Genomic DNA, 12898 nt, shown 5'->3' with positions numbered 1-12898 from the left:
TGTGAAGGGCCTCAAACAGCAGTTCACAGCTAGGCAGTGGTTTTAGAAATGCCTGCCAGAGGGCCTCAGATATTTGCCAGTTTTGCAGCACTGATTCATCCTGCTAAATTGAGTTTGAAAAACAAAACCAAAGTCCAGCATTAAAACACTTCTTTAAGGGACCTTTTCCACATAAGCAATTGTAACAACTGCCAGGAGAATGCTGTACAGATGTTGAGAGAAATGAGCTAAGAAATAAGAAGGTGTTTGAGTTGCTTTGCTCTTTATTAAAGCATGGCCTGTGCTCCAAAAAAAATCGCAGGGAGTCTGCACTAGTGAAATAAGAATTAAGTTTCTTCTAGATAGCTCTCCTATGACCCTTGAGGATGGAAGGGATGCAGGGAGGGAGAACAGGATAACGCAAGCCAGAGTATGGTTATCACCAGTCAAAAGCCCCATTTGTGAGAGGACTTAGGTTCTTCTAGTGCCTGCAAGTATTCACAGCTTTGGTGGCAGGCCTCACTGGGAACCAAGGCATGAGAGAGGAAGACTTGCCCTGTGTAAAGGATTGAGAAGGATTATTATAGGGGTCATTTCAAAATTGATGTGTTTCTTAGTTTGAATTGTTGCCAAGAATTGGGTAGCCTGGCTGATGGCTGTGTAACAGCTCTTTGAGTCTGTCCACATGACCACTATTGCAGTTCCTGTCCAGTCCTGACTAGCTCCTGAAATAAGCTTAATATTCCTGGTTGAAGCTGGTGGGGGCACCAGTTATGCCTGCTCCCTCCTCAAATCTGTACAACTATTTCGTGGTTTCTTGAGTGGCTTCTAGCCCTTGCCGACCTCTGTGCTGCTGCAGCCATACTTACTGGTTTCCAAAAGCCCTGTTTTAAACCCGTCTTGGGTATGTCTGTGCAAACTGCAGCTTTCTCTAAGACCAGCTGCACATTAGATGCATGTGAAGCTTTATATAGCTGGTGGCCACCCTTTAGTGCGCTCAGTGCCTGTCGTTCAGTTTCAGTTCCATATGCGAAACAGGGTTTTTTTGTTCTTTAGAGCTTCTTTTAGGCGACTGCTACCATCTCCCCAGCCACGTGTTTCCCCACCATCACACCCTGCCTCCCAGCTCATCCTCCTGTGCCTTCTCTGCTGCTGCCACATCTGGGTCTCTGCTCTCACCTTCAGACCCTTGCAGCAGCAGCAGTGTGATGGGGAGCACTGACTCTGTCCCCAGCAGCAGGGTGCAGGGAGAGGTGAAGGACTGCAGGCGCAGCAGTGTTGGGTCTGTGGACTCCTATTTTGCACTTCATCTTTCCGCTTGGCACATCACCCGGAGTTTTACAGTGTTCTGCAAAGCCCATCTTTCTGCTGCAACCTCTGCTTGGAGGATCACTTTGCTGTGTGCCGCTGTGGGCACTTGCCCCAGATGAAGGCCCTGCAGAACAGTTAGATAGTTTGCAGCCCAATGCAGAAATTACAGCAATGACAAAGCCGGCAATGGGCGAACTAGGGGTGGTGCAGCCCCAGCTTGCGCTTCCTGTTTTTGGCAATGCATTTTGCATAAGCCATACTCACTGCCTTTTCCAAAGCAAGGGGCATTTCTGATAGTAGAGAGGACTGAAATGTGTTTTAGCTTCTTAGCCATTCAGAACACACTTAAATCTAAGCCATGCTCTGGAAATATCACTGTAAGCCCAAGAAGAGGAGGTTGGAGCTGGAAAAAGTGTTCCCAGCTTTACCAGTTAGATATTCTCTCTGTGCCAGCTGCCTTATTTGTAAAATATGAACAGTTACCAATCTAGCTACCTTGCTGACAGTTGTGATTATTTACTGTATCTGCTGGTGAAATAGCTACACTCCCAGAGCCAGCTGCTAGACGACTGCGCTTTTAAAGCAGGTATGCATAGTGGTCATAGTCTGGTTTTGAAAGGAGAACTGTGAAGTGCGACAAGGAAGGGGAAGGCAACCATATGTGAGCAGAGACAGCATTTAATAAGGACAGTCTCTGGAAAGTTTCCTTGCACCCATGCCCCTCCGTGCTAGGCCTGCAGCAAAGCACAGTGACAATCTCTGCTCTAAAGCGTTCACAGTCTCCCAACCCCCCTGTTAATTCCTGTGAAATGCTTAGAACATGTAAAAGTGCAAAGTACTGTAAATTATCATTAAGAATAGACTAGCCCAGGATGTTTGGGCTGATTAAAATCTCCCCACTGGCCTGCTTTTGTCTGGCTGGGCATGGGTTGGTAATTTTTTGCCTTTTTTTCCACCTTTGTGCCCAGACAGGCAAAAATATGGGTCATTTACCAGACAAGTGAGGAGGTCAGTTGGGGACCTGCAGTGGAGAGGAAGCCAGTTTGCCATGTGGGTTGTGCTGGCAGCATTGCATCCCAGCCTGCAGCGAGCTCAGCTCACCCTTAAGGTGCTCCCTCCATGTTCAGAAACTTTCCCTTTCACTAGCTGCCCAACTGTCCCTCCATCCATCCGTGTTTCCTTTCCTTTCCTTCTCAGCTACATCCACAGCCATTTGATGACATTTAAAATAAATAAGAAATTCAAGATGCTATGAGAACTGGAACCAGTAATGGAGGGAGCCAGGGAAGGAGCAAAACTCCCAGGTTAACGATGAATCACTCAGGGAGTGCAGTCATTGATTTGTAATCATTGCCTGGCTCCCAAATATAATAGCTGCGAATTCCTCTGACCGGCAACTGAGACGAGGTGCTTTGGGCTATTCCCAGCACACTTGTGAAAATTCAAATCCGTCTTGCTCACAAGAGCAGGTCTCGTAGCTTGGGGAGCTCAGCAGCTTTATCAGCGCTAGCGCCATAACAAGTGGAGTCATCAGCGCTCGCCAGCAGCAGCCTGAACACACGCCAGTCTGGCGCTGTGCTGCTGCTGAGCTGAGCTTTCAAATAAATAAGTCAAACCACATCATTCCTTCCAGCGTCCCCCAGGGCTGTTCCCTGCTGCTGTCACCCCACACCAGAGCACCGGGCAGGGGAAGGACAAAACAAAGCAAGCCAGCGGGTGTTAGCACCCTGTCATGCTGGGACCAAACTGCAGCCTGTCAAGGGCTCCTGGTGGTGGGAGCTGAGAGCGCTGGGTCCTTTGGGAAAGGGGGTCAGCGCATGCAGGGCAGGTCCCAAACTGCCTCCAATGTTTCTGTGCAAAGGCCCCCAGCAAGCATTAGCACAGCCTCGAGTTTATTAATTGTCTTCTCTCTCTCTCCTACCTATTAGAGGCAAAAAATGAGTGCAAAGTAGGCAACAGAAATACCAGAAATGTCCTGGGTTACCAAGAGTGACTTTAGGGAAGGAAGAAACCCAGTGTCACTGTGGGAAATATTTCTTGCTTTTTCCATTAGTCACATCAGGTTTCCTGCCTGCCTGGGTGTCCATCCATCACTAGGCTGTGCTGTCTTCTGCAGATTAGCGTGGTTTTGAGGGGGTTGTCCCTAGTATAACAAGGAGGGCAAAATCCCTACCCCTAAAAGCTGTATTCCTGGTAAACACCCCACTCAGTCCATGCCTCCTACTCTACCCACCTGGCTTCCCAAACCAGAACCTGTTCTCTTCTCTACCTTACCCGCTCATCAGCCCCCTGAAGCATTCTCCATCTTTGCCTAGACTCCTAATCCCCCCACCTCTGCCCCAGGAGTCCTTCATGCCTTGAAACAGAGGAGCTGAATTTGTCACTGTGCACCTGTGAGCCTCCCCGTCACCTCTGTCAGGACAACTTGTGTCTCCACGATCTCAGCTTGCTCTCTGTTTCTCTGCATCTACATCCCCCTGATTGCTGCAGCATCACTTGGACTCCAAGCCCAATCAGTAAGAACTACTACGCCTTTCCATGCCACAACACCATGGTCTGCCTGTCTGTCTCTCTCCCTCAGAAGTCCCACTAAAAGACAGATACCCCACACTGCATCCCAAAGCTATGGCCCTATCATGTACTCTAAGGCTCCAGAGATGCTTTGGAAGAGAGGATAGCAAAGGCTGGGGAGCACACCTGTAGCTACACCCATACTTCAGCTGTTCAGAAGTCACCCCATTGTATATGTTTCTTTTTACTCATGTTCATGAAGCAAGGAAGATGGCATTTAGACCCAGTTTGTACTACAAGATTAACTGCAGTGAGGAGCATCTGAGTTAAAACTGGACTGTTCTCCCCCAAAATGTCTGTTTTGCAGCCAAGCTTCATCCTGCCTAGGCAAAACTCCAAACTTTATTAAAGGCTTGGAAATGTCAAAACAGGGCTTCTGCCTCTTCCTCTTTACAGGTACCTCCATATTGCATCATAGCAAATGCAGACGCTGGCCTCAAGCCAGTCAGTTCTGTTACTGCCAGTGGCACCGCCAGCAAAACAGCAATTTCCTCCCCCAAGCATTTACCCAGTTACTCAGGCAGGGTTGCACTCTATGGTGATTTATATTGTCACCTACTATAGCAGCACCTGCTCAAGAGAGCTTAAAGCAAGGTGGGGGGTGCTCATCACAACAGCAGTCACCCGTATAGGGTACTAACTGTAGAGCAAAGCCCAGCCACTTGGGATCACTACAGAAAAGCTCACGGCATTCCCTGCAGGTATAGACCTCTTCACCCTATTCTTCAGATACATTTCAGCCCAGCTCATAAAAATTTGCTTTTCATCCCCCAGCACCTCTCAACCTTGTCCTGCAGGTAGTGTTAGGTGCAATCTTACCTTCTCCTAAATCACACTGATATATGCTTTTACACTAAAGCACGATGGCACTATCTGCATCGCCAGGGCAAGCAGAGAAGTCCTCAATGCACCCATCCCAACCTAAGTGACAAGGGAGGCATGAAGTACACAACAAGTGTCACTTTTGGAAGCCCTTCAAGCAACAAGCTTCAATATGAACAGTGACTTCGCAAAGTGAAGCACAGACAGAGACTTCAAGGGCACAGCCTGTAGGGTCTTCAAACCAAACAGCCCATGCCATGTGCTATGCATGAGGATACAGTCTTTTCTTACCTCACCCTGGGAATGGATAGCTGAAGCCTACCTTCTTTCAATCACTGGGAACAAGTCTTGACTCTTGAACCTCACCATTGGCTCTGAGGATGGCTCCTGTCTAAGGAATACATCTAAGGAATAAACCATGCGACAGCACTGGGACAGTGCTGCTATGAGGCCCGCTGTATAACCTGGATCACCAGTTATGGGAGGAAGCACAGCTGCAGGGACCAGTCCCTCTGGCTTATCCTGGGATTCAGCTCCACATTTAGCACAGCCTCCTCCACAGTGACGTGCTGGGAGACCTGGGGAGCCATTATCATCATCTGCTTAAAGTTCCCCATTCCTGTGGCCCTCTTCAGTGCAGGATACATCACCATGGCTCTAACATGCATGAAGATGTTGGTATGTGGCACATGTGAGCAGGAACACTGCCCATCTCTGCATTGCATTGTAATACATGAGAGCTGCTTCCTTTATGTCCTACCTGGTAGATATACCTTCTGCAGAGGGACAACTCTGTTTCCTACTGTGGTTCTCAGTAGTTTCACTCTGTCAGTGAGAGTCAAGGCAAGATCACGAACAACATCAGGGATCTAGAAATCAATCGCGTGTTAGCTGGAGGGAGCAGCAAGGGCTGGCTGCCCCACAAGAGAAGGTGAGCTAGGAGCTGAGGGTGATAGCAAGGCAGGCATGGGGCAGTGGCACACACTGACAGAGGCATGGTCCCACAACGCCTGAGCACGAAGAGCACAGCAGGTCTTGTGATGGTAACCAGGTTCAGCCAAGAGTCCCATGACTGCCAGACAAGTCCATGGTGATGAGGCAGGTTGGAGTCAAGCCAGCAAGTCAAGCCAGCAAGTCAGAGTCTGTATCACCAGAGTACATGGCCAGACACAGGCATGACTGCAATGTAGCTGCAGTGTAGCTCAGGCAGGGACCAAGCATGAGAGCCTCAACTTAAAAGTGAACAGCCGGACAGGCCCTCACTGAGGCTTCATGGCAGAGCTTTCTTGAAGAGCTCTCTTCAAGGTTGGACACTTGCACTGCTTTCTAAGCTGGCTCTGAGCCCAAGGAGCCAAACCCCTGGGGGAGGATGTGGTCAAGGCCCTGAGAGTAGTTAACACCCTGCATCATCCTTCTCAAGGCAGGTATAGATGCCAAGGATTAATATAACCTTATTCCAATCTCCAGACTCAAGTGTCACACCACCACAAATGCCGCTGGTAACAACAGTGGACATTTTTAAGGAAAAATTCCCTTCAAGACCCACCTCATGTAAGTTCCAGTGGCAGCTTTCTGCCTGGCTGGGACCAGTCTGTGTTATAACCAATATTCATTCAGTAGACTTACCTTCAGTTCTGTTTTCTTGAACACTAAACCCTGCCATAATACAACCTGAGGCAAACTGTGCAATAGCTGGGTAGCCCCAGTTTCACCCAGAGTCTTGGTTCTGACTTTTTATTATCTTGTATTTGATTTCACAGCTAATGCAGTTTAAAGCTGGCTGCCTTTCCACCTACAGGGGTCTTCTGCAGCTCTGAGCTCTCGTTGCCGTGCCCCTTTGTATAAGGCACCCTCTGCAGAGGCAAAGACTAGGTATCATTGATGCCACTTCCCCAGCTGTACCTGAAGGTACAGGGTAGTGGAGGGAGGGCTGGTTTGTGGTGTTATAAACGAGCTGTGGTTTGTCACTACTGTGCCTTCTGAAGCAGTGAGGCTCTCCACTGTTATAAAGATCTTGCTAGCACAGAAAGCATGTAGAAAGTTGCTGCAGGAAGAGAGAATTAATAGAAATTGCCACCAATAACTGTTTTAGCAGAGTTTTGAAACAATACTGGGGACAGACAGTGGGGTGGTGCATAGGAGGGAAGTGTGCTTTAGCCCCTTATGCATGCACACACCTTCTTATGCTAAAATAGTATTCCTGATTTCAGTCTGGAGAGCGAGAACTATAAACCAAGCTGAACTTCTGACTCTACTGTTTTTGATAGTTTGTGTTTATTCACCTTATTGTGAGTTGGACCAGAAACAGCTCCTACCTGCAGCTTCTCCAGGGTGTTCAAAACCCACCCCTGGGACAAGATAGCAAAGATTAAACAATCAGCATTCATTTCATCCTTCTCCATTCCCTGTTTAGAAAAGCAGGCTACCTGCTACCAGCAGTCTTTCTGGGCTCCTTTCCAGGACCAAGATGAAGATGTATCAAGGTACGGACATGGAAGGGACAGTAGTGTGATAGGTTCAAAGACTTTGGTCTAGATTCTGCATCCAGATCTGCCCAGGTGAGGCCCTTCCACAGAATAAGAAATCAAGCCTAATAAAACACACCACGAGTTGTCCCAGAGCCATTGATATGGAGCCAGGCTGCAGCTTGTTGGAAGGGACAATCTCCATTAGCGTGAAGAAAGATCCATCAACTGCATTTTGTCCGTGTACATTTTAATGTTTCTCATATCGCCATGCCGCCCCCTCCCACCCCCGCAGTGCTGCTCCAGCATGCAGCCCCATTCGCAGCGCGGATGCAAAGCCCTAATTGCCAGCGCAGGGACTGCAGCCAGCGGGGATACACTGAGACAGTTGGGCTGTCCAGCAGCATGTCAGCTCCTAGGTCCGCAATGGAAATTAATCACTGAAGCTAAAGGCAGTACACCTCAAACAAAAACCCACTGGCCACGCTGAGCAGGCAGGACAAGTCCAGCCTGTTGAAACGACATTGTAATTAAAACTTAATAAAAAGTGGCATTTATTGATGAGTTGTATTAACCTTGTCTAAAATCATTTGGACAAATTAAAACTCCTCTTGGTATTTCCCTGACACATTAAAAGCAGCAAGGCATGAAACAGATGAATAACGCTAGCCACATTGGCTCTTTGTTAGGGGCAGAAGAAAGCTTTGCCGTCGGAAAGCTTCAGCTGGCAGGGCTTCAGCCAGCAAGACGCTGCCTCCTGGCCTCTGCCAGGGCCCCTGCTGGCAAGCCCCAAAAGATATTGCCAGGGTACTTACATGGACATATAAAGAATGCTCCCAAAAACGCTGCCGGGGACCAGCTGTCCTACTCCAGGGGACACTTCCAGGTTATTTGCATGAGCAGCTATAAATGCATGCCCCAGAGAGCAGTGCCAAGGCCCCCGCTGGCACACAGCAGGGGCTGCTGCCAGGCCACTTGCATGGGCACAAAGCAGCGCAGGCCTGCGGACGACACCGCCGTGGCCCCCGTTCCCACCCGTCGCGGCCCCTGCGAGGGGCGAGTCACGCCACAGGCGCCATGCCGGAGCGCGGCGCAGCCACAGCGGGGCCCTGCCTCCCGGCTGCGTTGCTCTCTGCTGGCTTTGCTATGGTCACAAACCTGTAAAGCAGAAAGCCTGCCAGACCCTGCGCTCTTCTCCCAGCTGCGGCTGTCTCTCCGCAGCCACACAACAGCTGAGCAGATAAACACGGCGCCACCTGCTCCCACCTCCCATCCCGCCCTCCGCATCCCACGCGCACGGGGCCACCCGGCGCCCGGAGCTCGGCCAGAACTCCGCCTGCACCCTCCTCCCCTGCGCCCTAGGCCCCGTGGTGCAAATGGGAAATGAGGGGGCACCTCCAAAGCAAACCCTGAATGTGCCTGGCCACATTTTGGCCAAATCAGTCCAGCGCTTCCCTCCTGCCCGGGCAGCCAGGCAGGAAGGGCAATGGGGAGCATGGCAGGGACAGGCGGCAGAAAGAGGGGATGCGGATGTATGGAGACAAAAGCAACCAGGACACCTCAGTCTTCCAACCACTCCTGGAGATAATAACAGTTAGTCACAATCTGTTAGCAATAAGTAGTTATTATGACTTCTAGTAGGGATTCCCCTTAAGCGTGTGTTCGCATTTACTGTCGTGTTTGCTTACGCCGCGACTCTGATGTTTTCCCCCCCCCAGCTGTGCCATGGGCCGGAGTGCGGCTATGCTCAGCTATTGGTAACCTGCTGCACTTCAGCACACACTGATTTCCTATGGGCCATCGCATGTGTGAACAACATTAAGTGTGCAGATATGGTATTTTAAATCTGATTGTTCTCATCTGATTAACTAGACACAAGTTTGATCCCTTTTTTGGATCCTGTTAAGTCCTTGGTCTCCATTACATCTGATAGCAGCCTGTTTTACAAGTGAATCATACTCTCCGCGCCTAGCAGCCGTGTTCAGCTACTTCAGTTTGTACACACACACTTCTGGCACGATACTGTCACCCTTTGGTGTTGCTTAAAACATGTAAAATAACAGAAGGGTGAGAGAAAGCATTTTGGGAGTTTGCGTTCTTTGTGTTTCAAAATGCAAATGCTACAGCATAGGCAATGAAATCCAATTCTGGGGGAAATAAAACTGATAAAAAGATAGTTTTCTTGTTTGTTTCCTACTTGACCAGACAATTAAACTGTGGGACTTTCTGCCCCAAAGTATTTTTTAAGGCAAAGGATTTTTTTGCACCTTTTCTTAAGCATCTAATACAAGCCCTTATTGGAGTGAGGATGCCTTGGGCATCGCCCTTCTGGCCATTCCTCTAATCCTGCCTCCCCACCAGGAGCATGAAGGAGGCTAGCTCAGGAGTACAGTGAGCATATTCAGTGCTTGACATTTTAAGTAGAAATAGAGGAACTGCTGCTTGCGTTGGATCAGACTAACTCTTTCTCTGTTCAAGTATGGTGCTTTTGTTGGGGTCAGCGCCACAGGCAGGGACACAAAACCCTTTGGTGGGCAGGAGCAGGACAACAGGCCTCCTGAGGAAATACTTCCCCAAATCACATCGGTGGAGGGACAATTCGGCTTTGACAAGCAAGGTTTACATCACTTGAAGTTTTCATTGCTTCAATTATAGGTTCTTATATTGTCAGTAAAAATGTTTGAGACCTGCTGAACTCTTTTCTGAATCCTACTAAGGCTCTTGGTCTCCATCACACATGACTGAAGCAAGCTCCACAGGTAAAGTATGATTGGAGCAAAAAGATACTGTCTTTTATCGCTCCACAACTGTTTCCAATGTCATTGAATATCTCTAGGTTTCATACAATGAAACAGGGAGATGAGGAGCTTCCAATGAATCTCTCAAGCCTGCTCATTCTTTTATGGAGTTTTATCAAACTGCAACCACAAATGAGAAAAAAAAAAAAAGACTTTTACTCAACCATGACTGGGGAGGAAAACGCCTTTGTTTTTACTCTGCAGTTCTGCTTCCTATTTGCATTCAGAATTACAATTATTCCATCTAGTGACAAAAGTAAGTTCTTGATGCTTTTCCCCTTCCTGCACCTCAGTGTTACCTGTTCTCCCTGAAAAAGCAACACCAGTGTATGAAATTACTTTAAAGAGTTAGCTGGGAAAATTTGGCACGCAGATAAAGGCACATGAAGAGGAAAGTCCCCACTGAAGCCTCATGACTCCTGTTTAGTTTGCAGGGCTGCAAAACACAAAAAAATTCCCTATTTAGTAAATTGAGGAAATGTGGTCCAGAGCAACTGAGAGACAGATGTGGAACCCTGTGATGCCAGTGCTACAGACTCGCTTTTCAGGCTAGAACAATACTTTACAATGAAAAATTCATTACCCAGATCTGTGAAAAGCAAATGAAGTTCAGCCTTTCCCAACCTTGACATTTTCCAGACTGCTGGCCAAATCCATGGGTAGGACACACAAATGCACACCCACCCCCACGCTTCAAAGGCATAGCTGGTACAACACAGAATGGCTTTCAGATGTGACTTATCTCCTCTGAATGAGCTGTGACACCACCAAGTCCCAGTGTCCAAAGAGCTGTGCATCTATACTCCTAATTACTAAAACTGGAGGGAGAGGCTTTACTGCTCTGACTGTGCACTGTTCTAGTGTAGCCCACAAAGATGCAAAACAGAAAAAGAGTGGGTGAAAGCAAAGTGCAGCAATTAGTAAGTTTATTCGACAGAACCCAGTTTGCATACGCTATTGCCAATTGTCACTCCGCTTAGCCATCGTGAGCTATTTTTGCAGCCAGGGGCTGCTTACTGATGTGAGGCTATTCGAACATAGCCCTGTTTGCTTGTGCATTTTGTCCCTGTCCTCCCCCAGCTCTGTATATAATGTGACAGTTTCTGCCAAACGACGTTAGTGCATTAGCCACTTTTCAAATGATCGCTTCCCCACTGGGTTGGGTCTCTTCAGAGGGAGAGGATGGAACCTGCAAACCTATCGGCTCCAAAGAGATTTTCCCCTTTCCCGTTAGTGGTATTCCCTGAGCCCTGCTGATGAAAGACACAGATGTGTCTGCAGAGGAGCAGCTCTCAGTGCATGCCTCATTCCCCAGAGCCCTCTTCAGCCAGTTTGATGTCTAAGTGGAAGGGAAGAAAATAAGCTGACAGTGGGGTTACCACCCAGATGATTTTCTGAATTGATTAGCTGCTTTTTCAGAGGCCTCACATCCATACAAACAGCAACCTTGTTGGATCTCACAAGCTAAGTAATGACCTCGGCTAGGAGAGCTCTAGAGAAAGCCCAGCTGTAATGATGTGCCACTTCCCTAGGAAAGAAACAAAGGAAAAAGCCAGGGGAAAACAACATGAGGGGAACTAAATAACAGCTAGAAAGAGGCAAGGGAAATGCAGCTTGCAACAGCACGAAGCATAACAAGCACCTCTCAGCAGCAGCTGCTTTTAACTCTAATTTATATTTAAAGGGCTGGGCAGGCAAGAAAGAGCTCAGACCACAACTTTCGGAGGTCGAGGCTGTGAGCATGGGACAGGGCCAAGAGGATTTAATGGCCTTCTCAGGTGTGTAACGATAGAAGTGATGTTGTAATAAAACCCAGGTCCCATTGAGCTGTCACACGTTGCCAGTCTACTGCCGCACATGGGATGGCTGGACGCAGCGTCGGTGAGGCCGGCTGTGCCCTCACCGCCGCACTGCGCAGGACAAGCCTAGCCCCCTACGTCAGCTTCCACCGGGCACCTTCAAGACCGCAAGGCTTTCAGCTCAAGCAGGCACCACTCGGGGACACAGCCTGGCGTCCCTCACCCCTTTGGGTGGCAGATGGTGGCTGTGGACCTGGCCATAGCACAGGGGCAGTACCTGCCATGGCCAGGGCACCCCAATGGTGTAGGCAGTGGGTTTGTCATCTCCTGCACTGGGGACCAAATTTGTTCCCTTGAAGGGGAGCAAATTGTCCAGCCTTCCCAGTCTTTTGCTCCTGCCTTCTGAAACTCCATAATAATGCAGATTACAAGAGGGAGGGAGGGGTGCTATGGAGCCCCATCTCATTGCTCTTTCCCATCTGTGCCATGCTACTCCTGGCAGAGGTTTTTATTTGACCAAAAAAAAAAAAATCACTGGAAATTAAACCCACACACTATATTCCCTCTGCAAGTGCTCCACACCTCAAAGTGCAGTCTGCTGCTCTCAGAGCCTCTGATTAGCTAAGCAAGGCAAGTGCTCATTAGCCCCACCTGGGTCACTCTGCAACTGGGAGAGAGGAACATTAACCCCCACATGACTCCTGAATAAATAGGTCAACGGTGCCTTCCCTGGCCAGGCAGCTCTGGCTCTGCTAGCGGAGTGCTGGGCAGTACCAGGAGGTCTGTTGGTGTGGGGCACCTTGGCACCAGTAGTTTGGTTCCTCTGCAGTGTCCAATATCTATCTCTGCTATTAGCTCTGTATTGGGAGGGGGGAAGATGGGTTACTGCACAACTTTGCAATTTCAGCTGTTCTGTGCTATAAGCACTTTGCTGGTAGAGTCTCCTGGAGTGTATCTGCATGGTGATAGGGGGAGGCTCCAGCCTGATGGGTACAGCTGCCACAACAGACTTCTGCTTGGTCCTGATCTGGTGTTTTGTAGCCGCAGCTTCAGAGCTCAGCAAAGCCAGCTGCTGGCCTAAGAAAAAATCTTCAAGTAAAGGCATTCATATGCCAGGTTCACCCCAAATGGGCAGGCAGGCAGGGTAAGTAGG

Source organism: Apteryx mantelli, chromosome 1, assembly GCF_036417845.1.
Source record: "Apteryx mantelli isolate bAptMan1 chromosome 1, bAptMan1.hap1, whole genome shotgun sequence".
Lineage (NCBI taxonomy): Eukaryota > Metazoa > Chordata > Aves > Apterygiformes > Apterygidae > Apteryx > Apteryx mantelli.
This window is presented reverse-complemented; position numbering follows the sequence as displayed.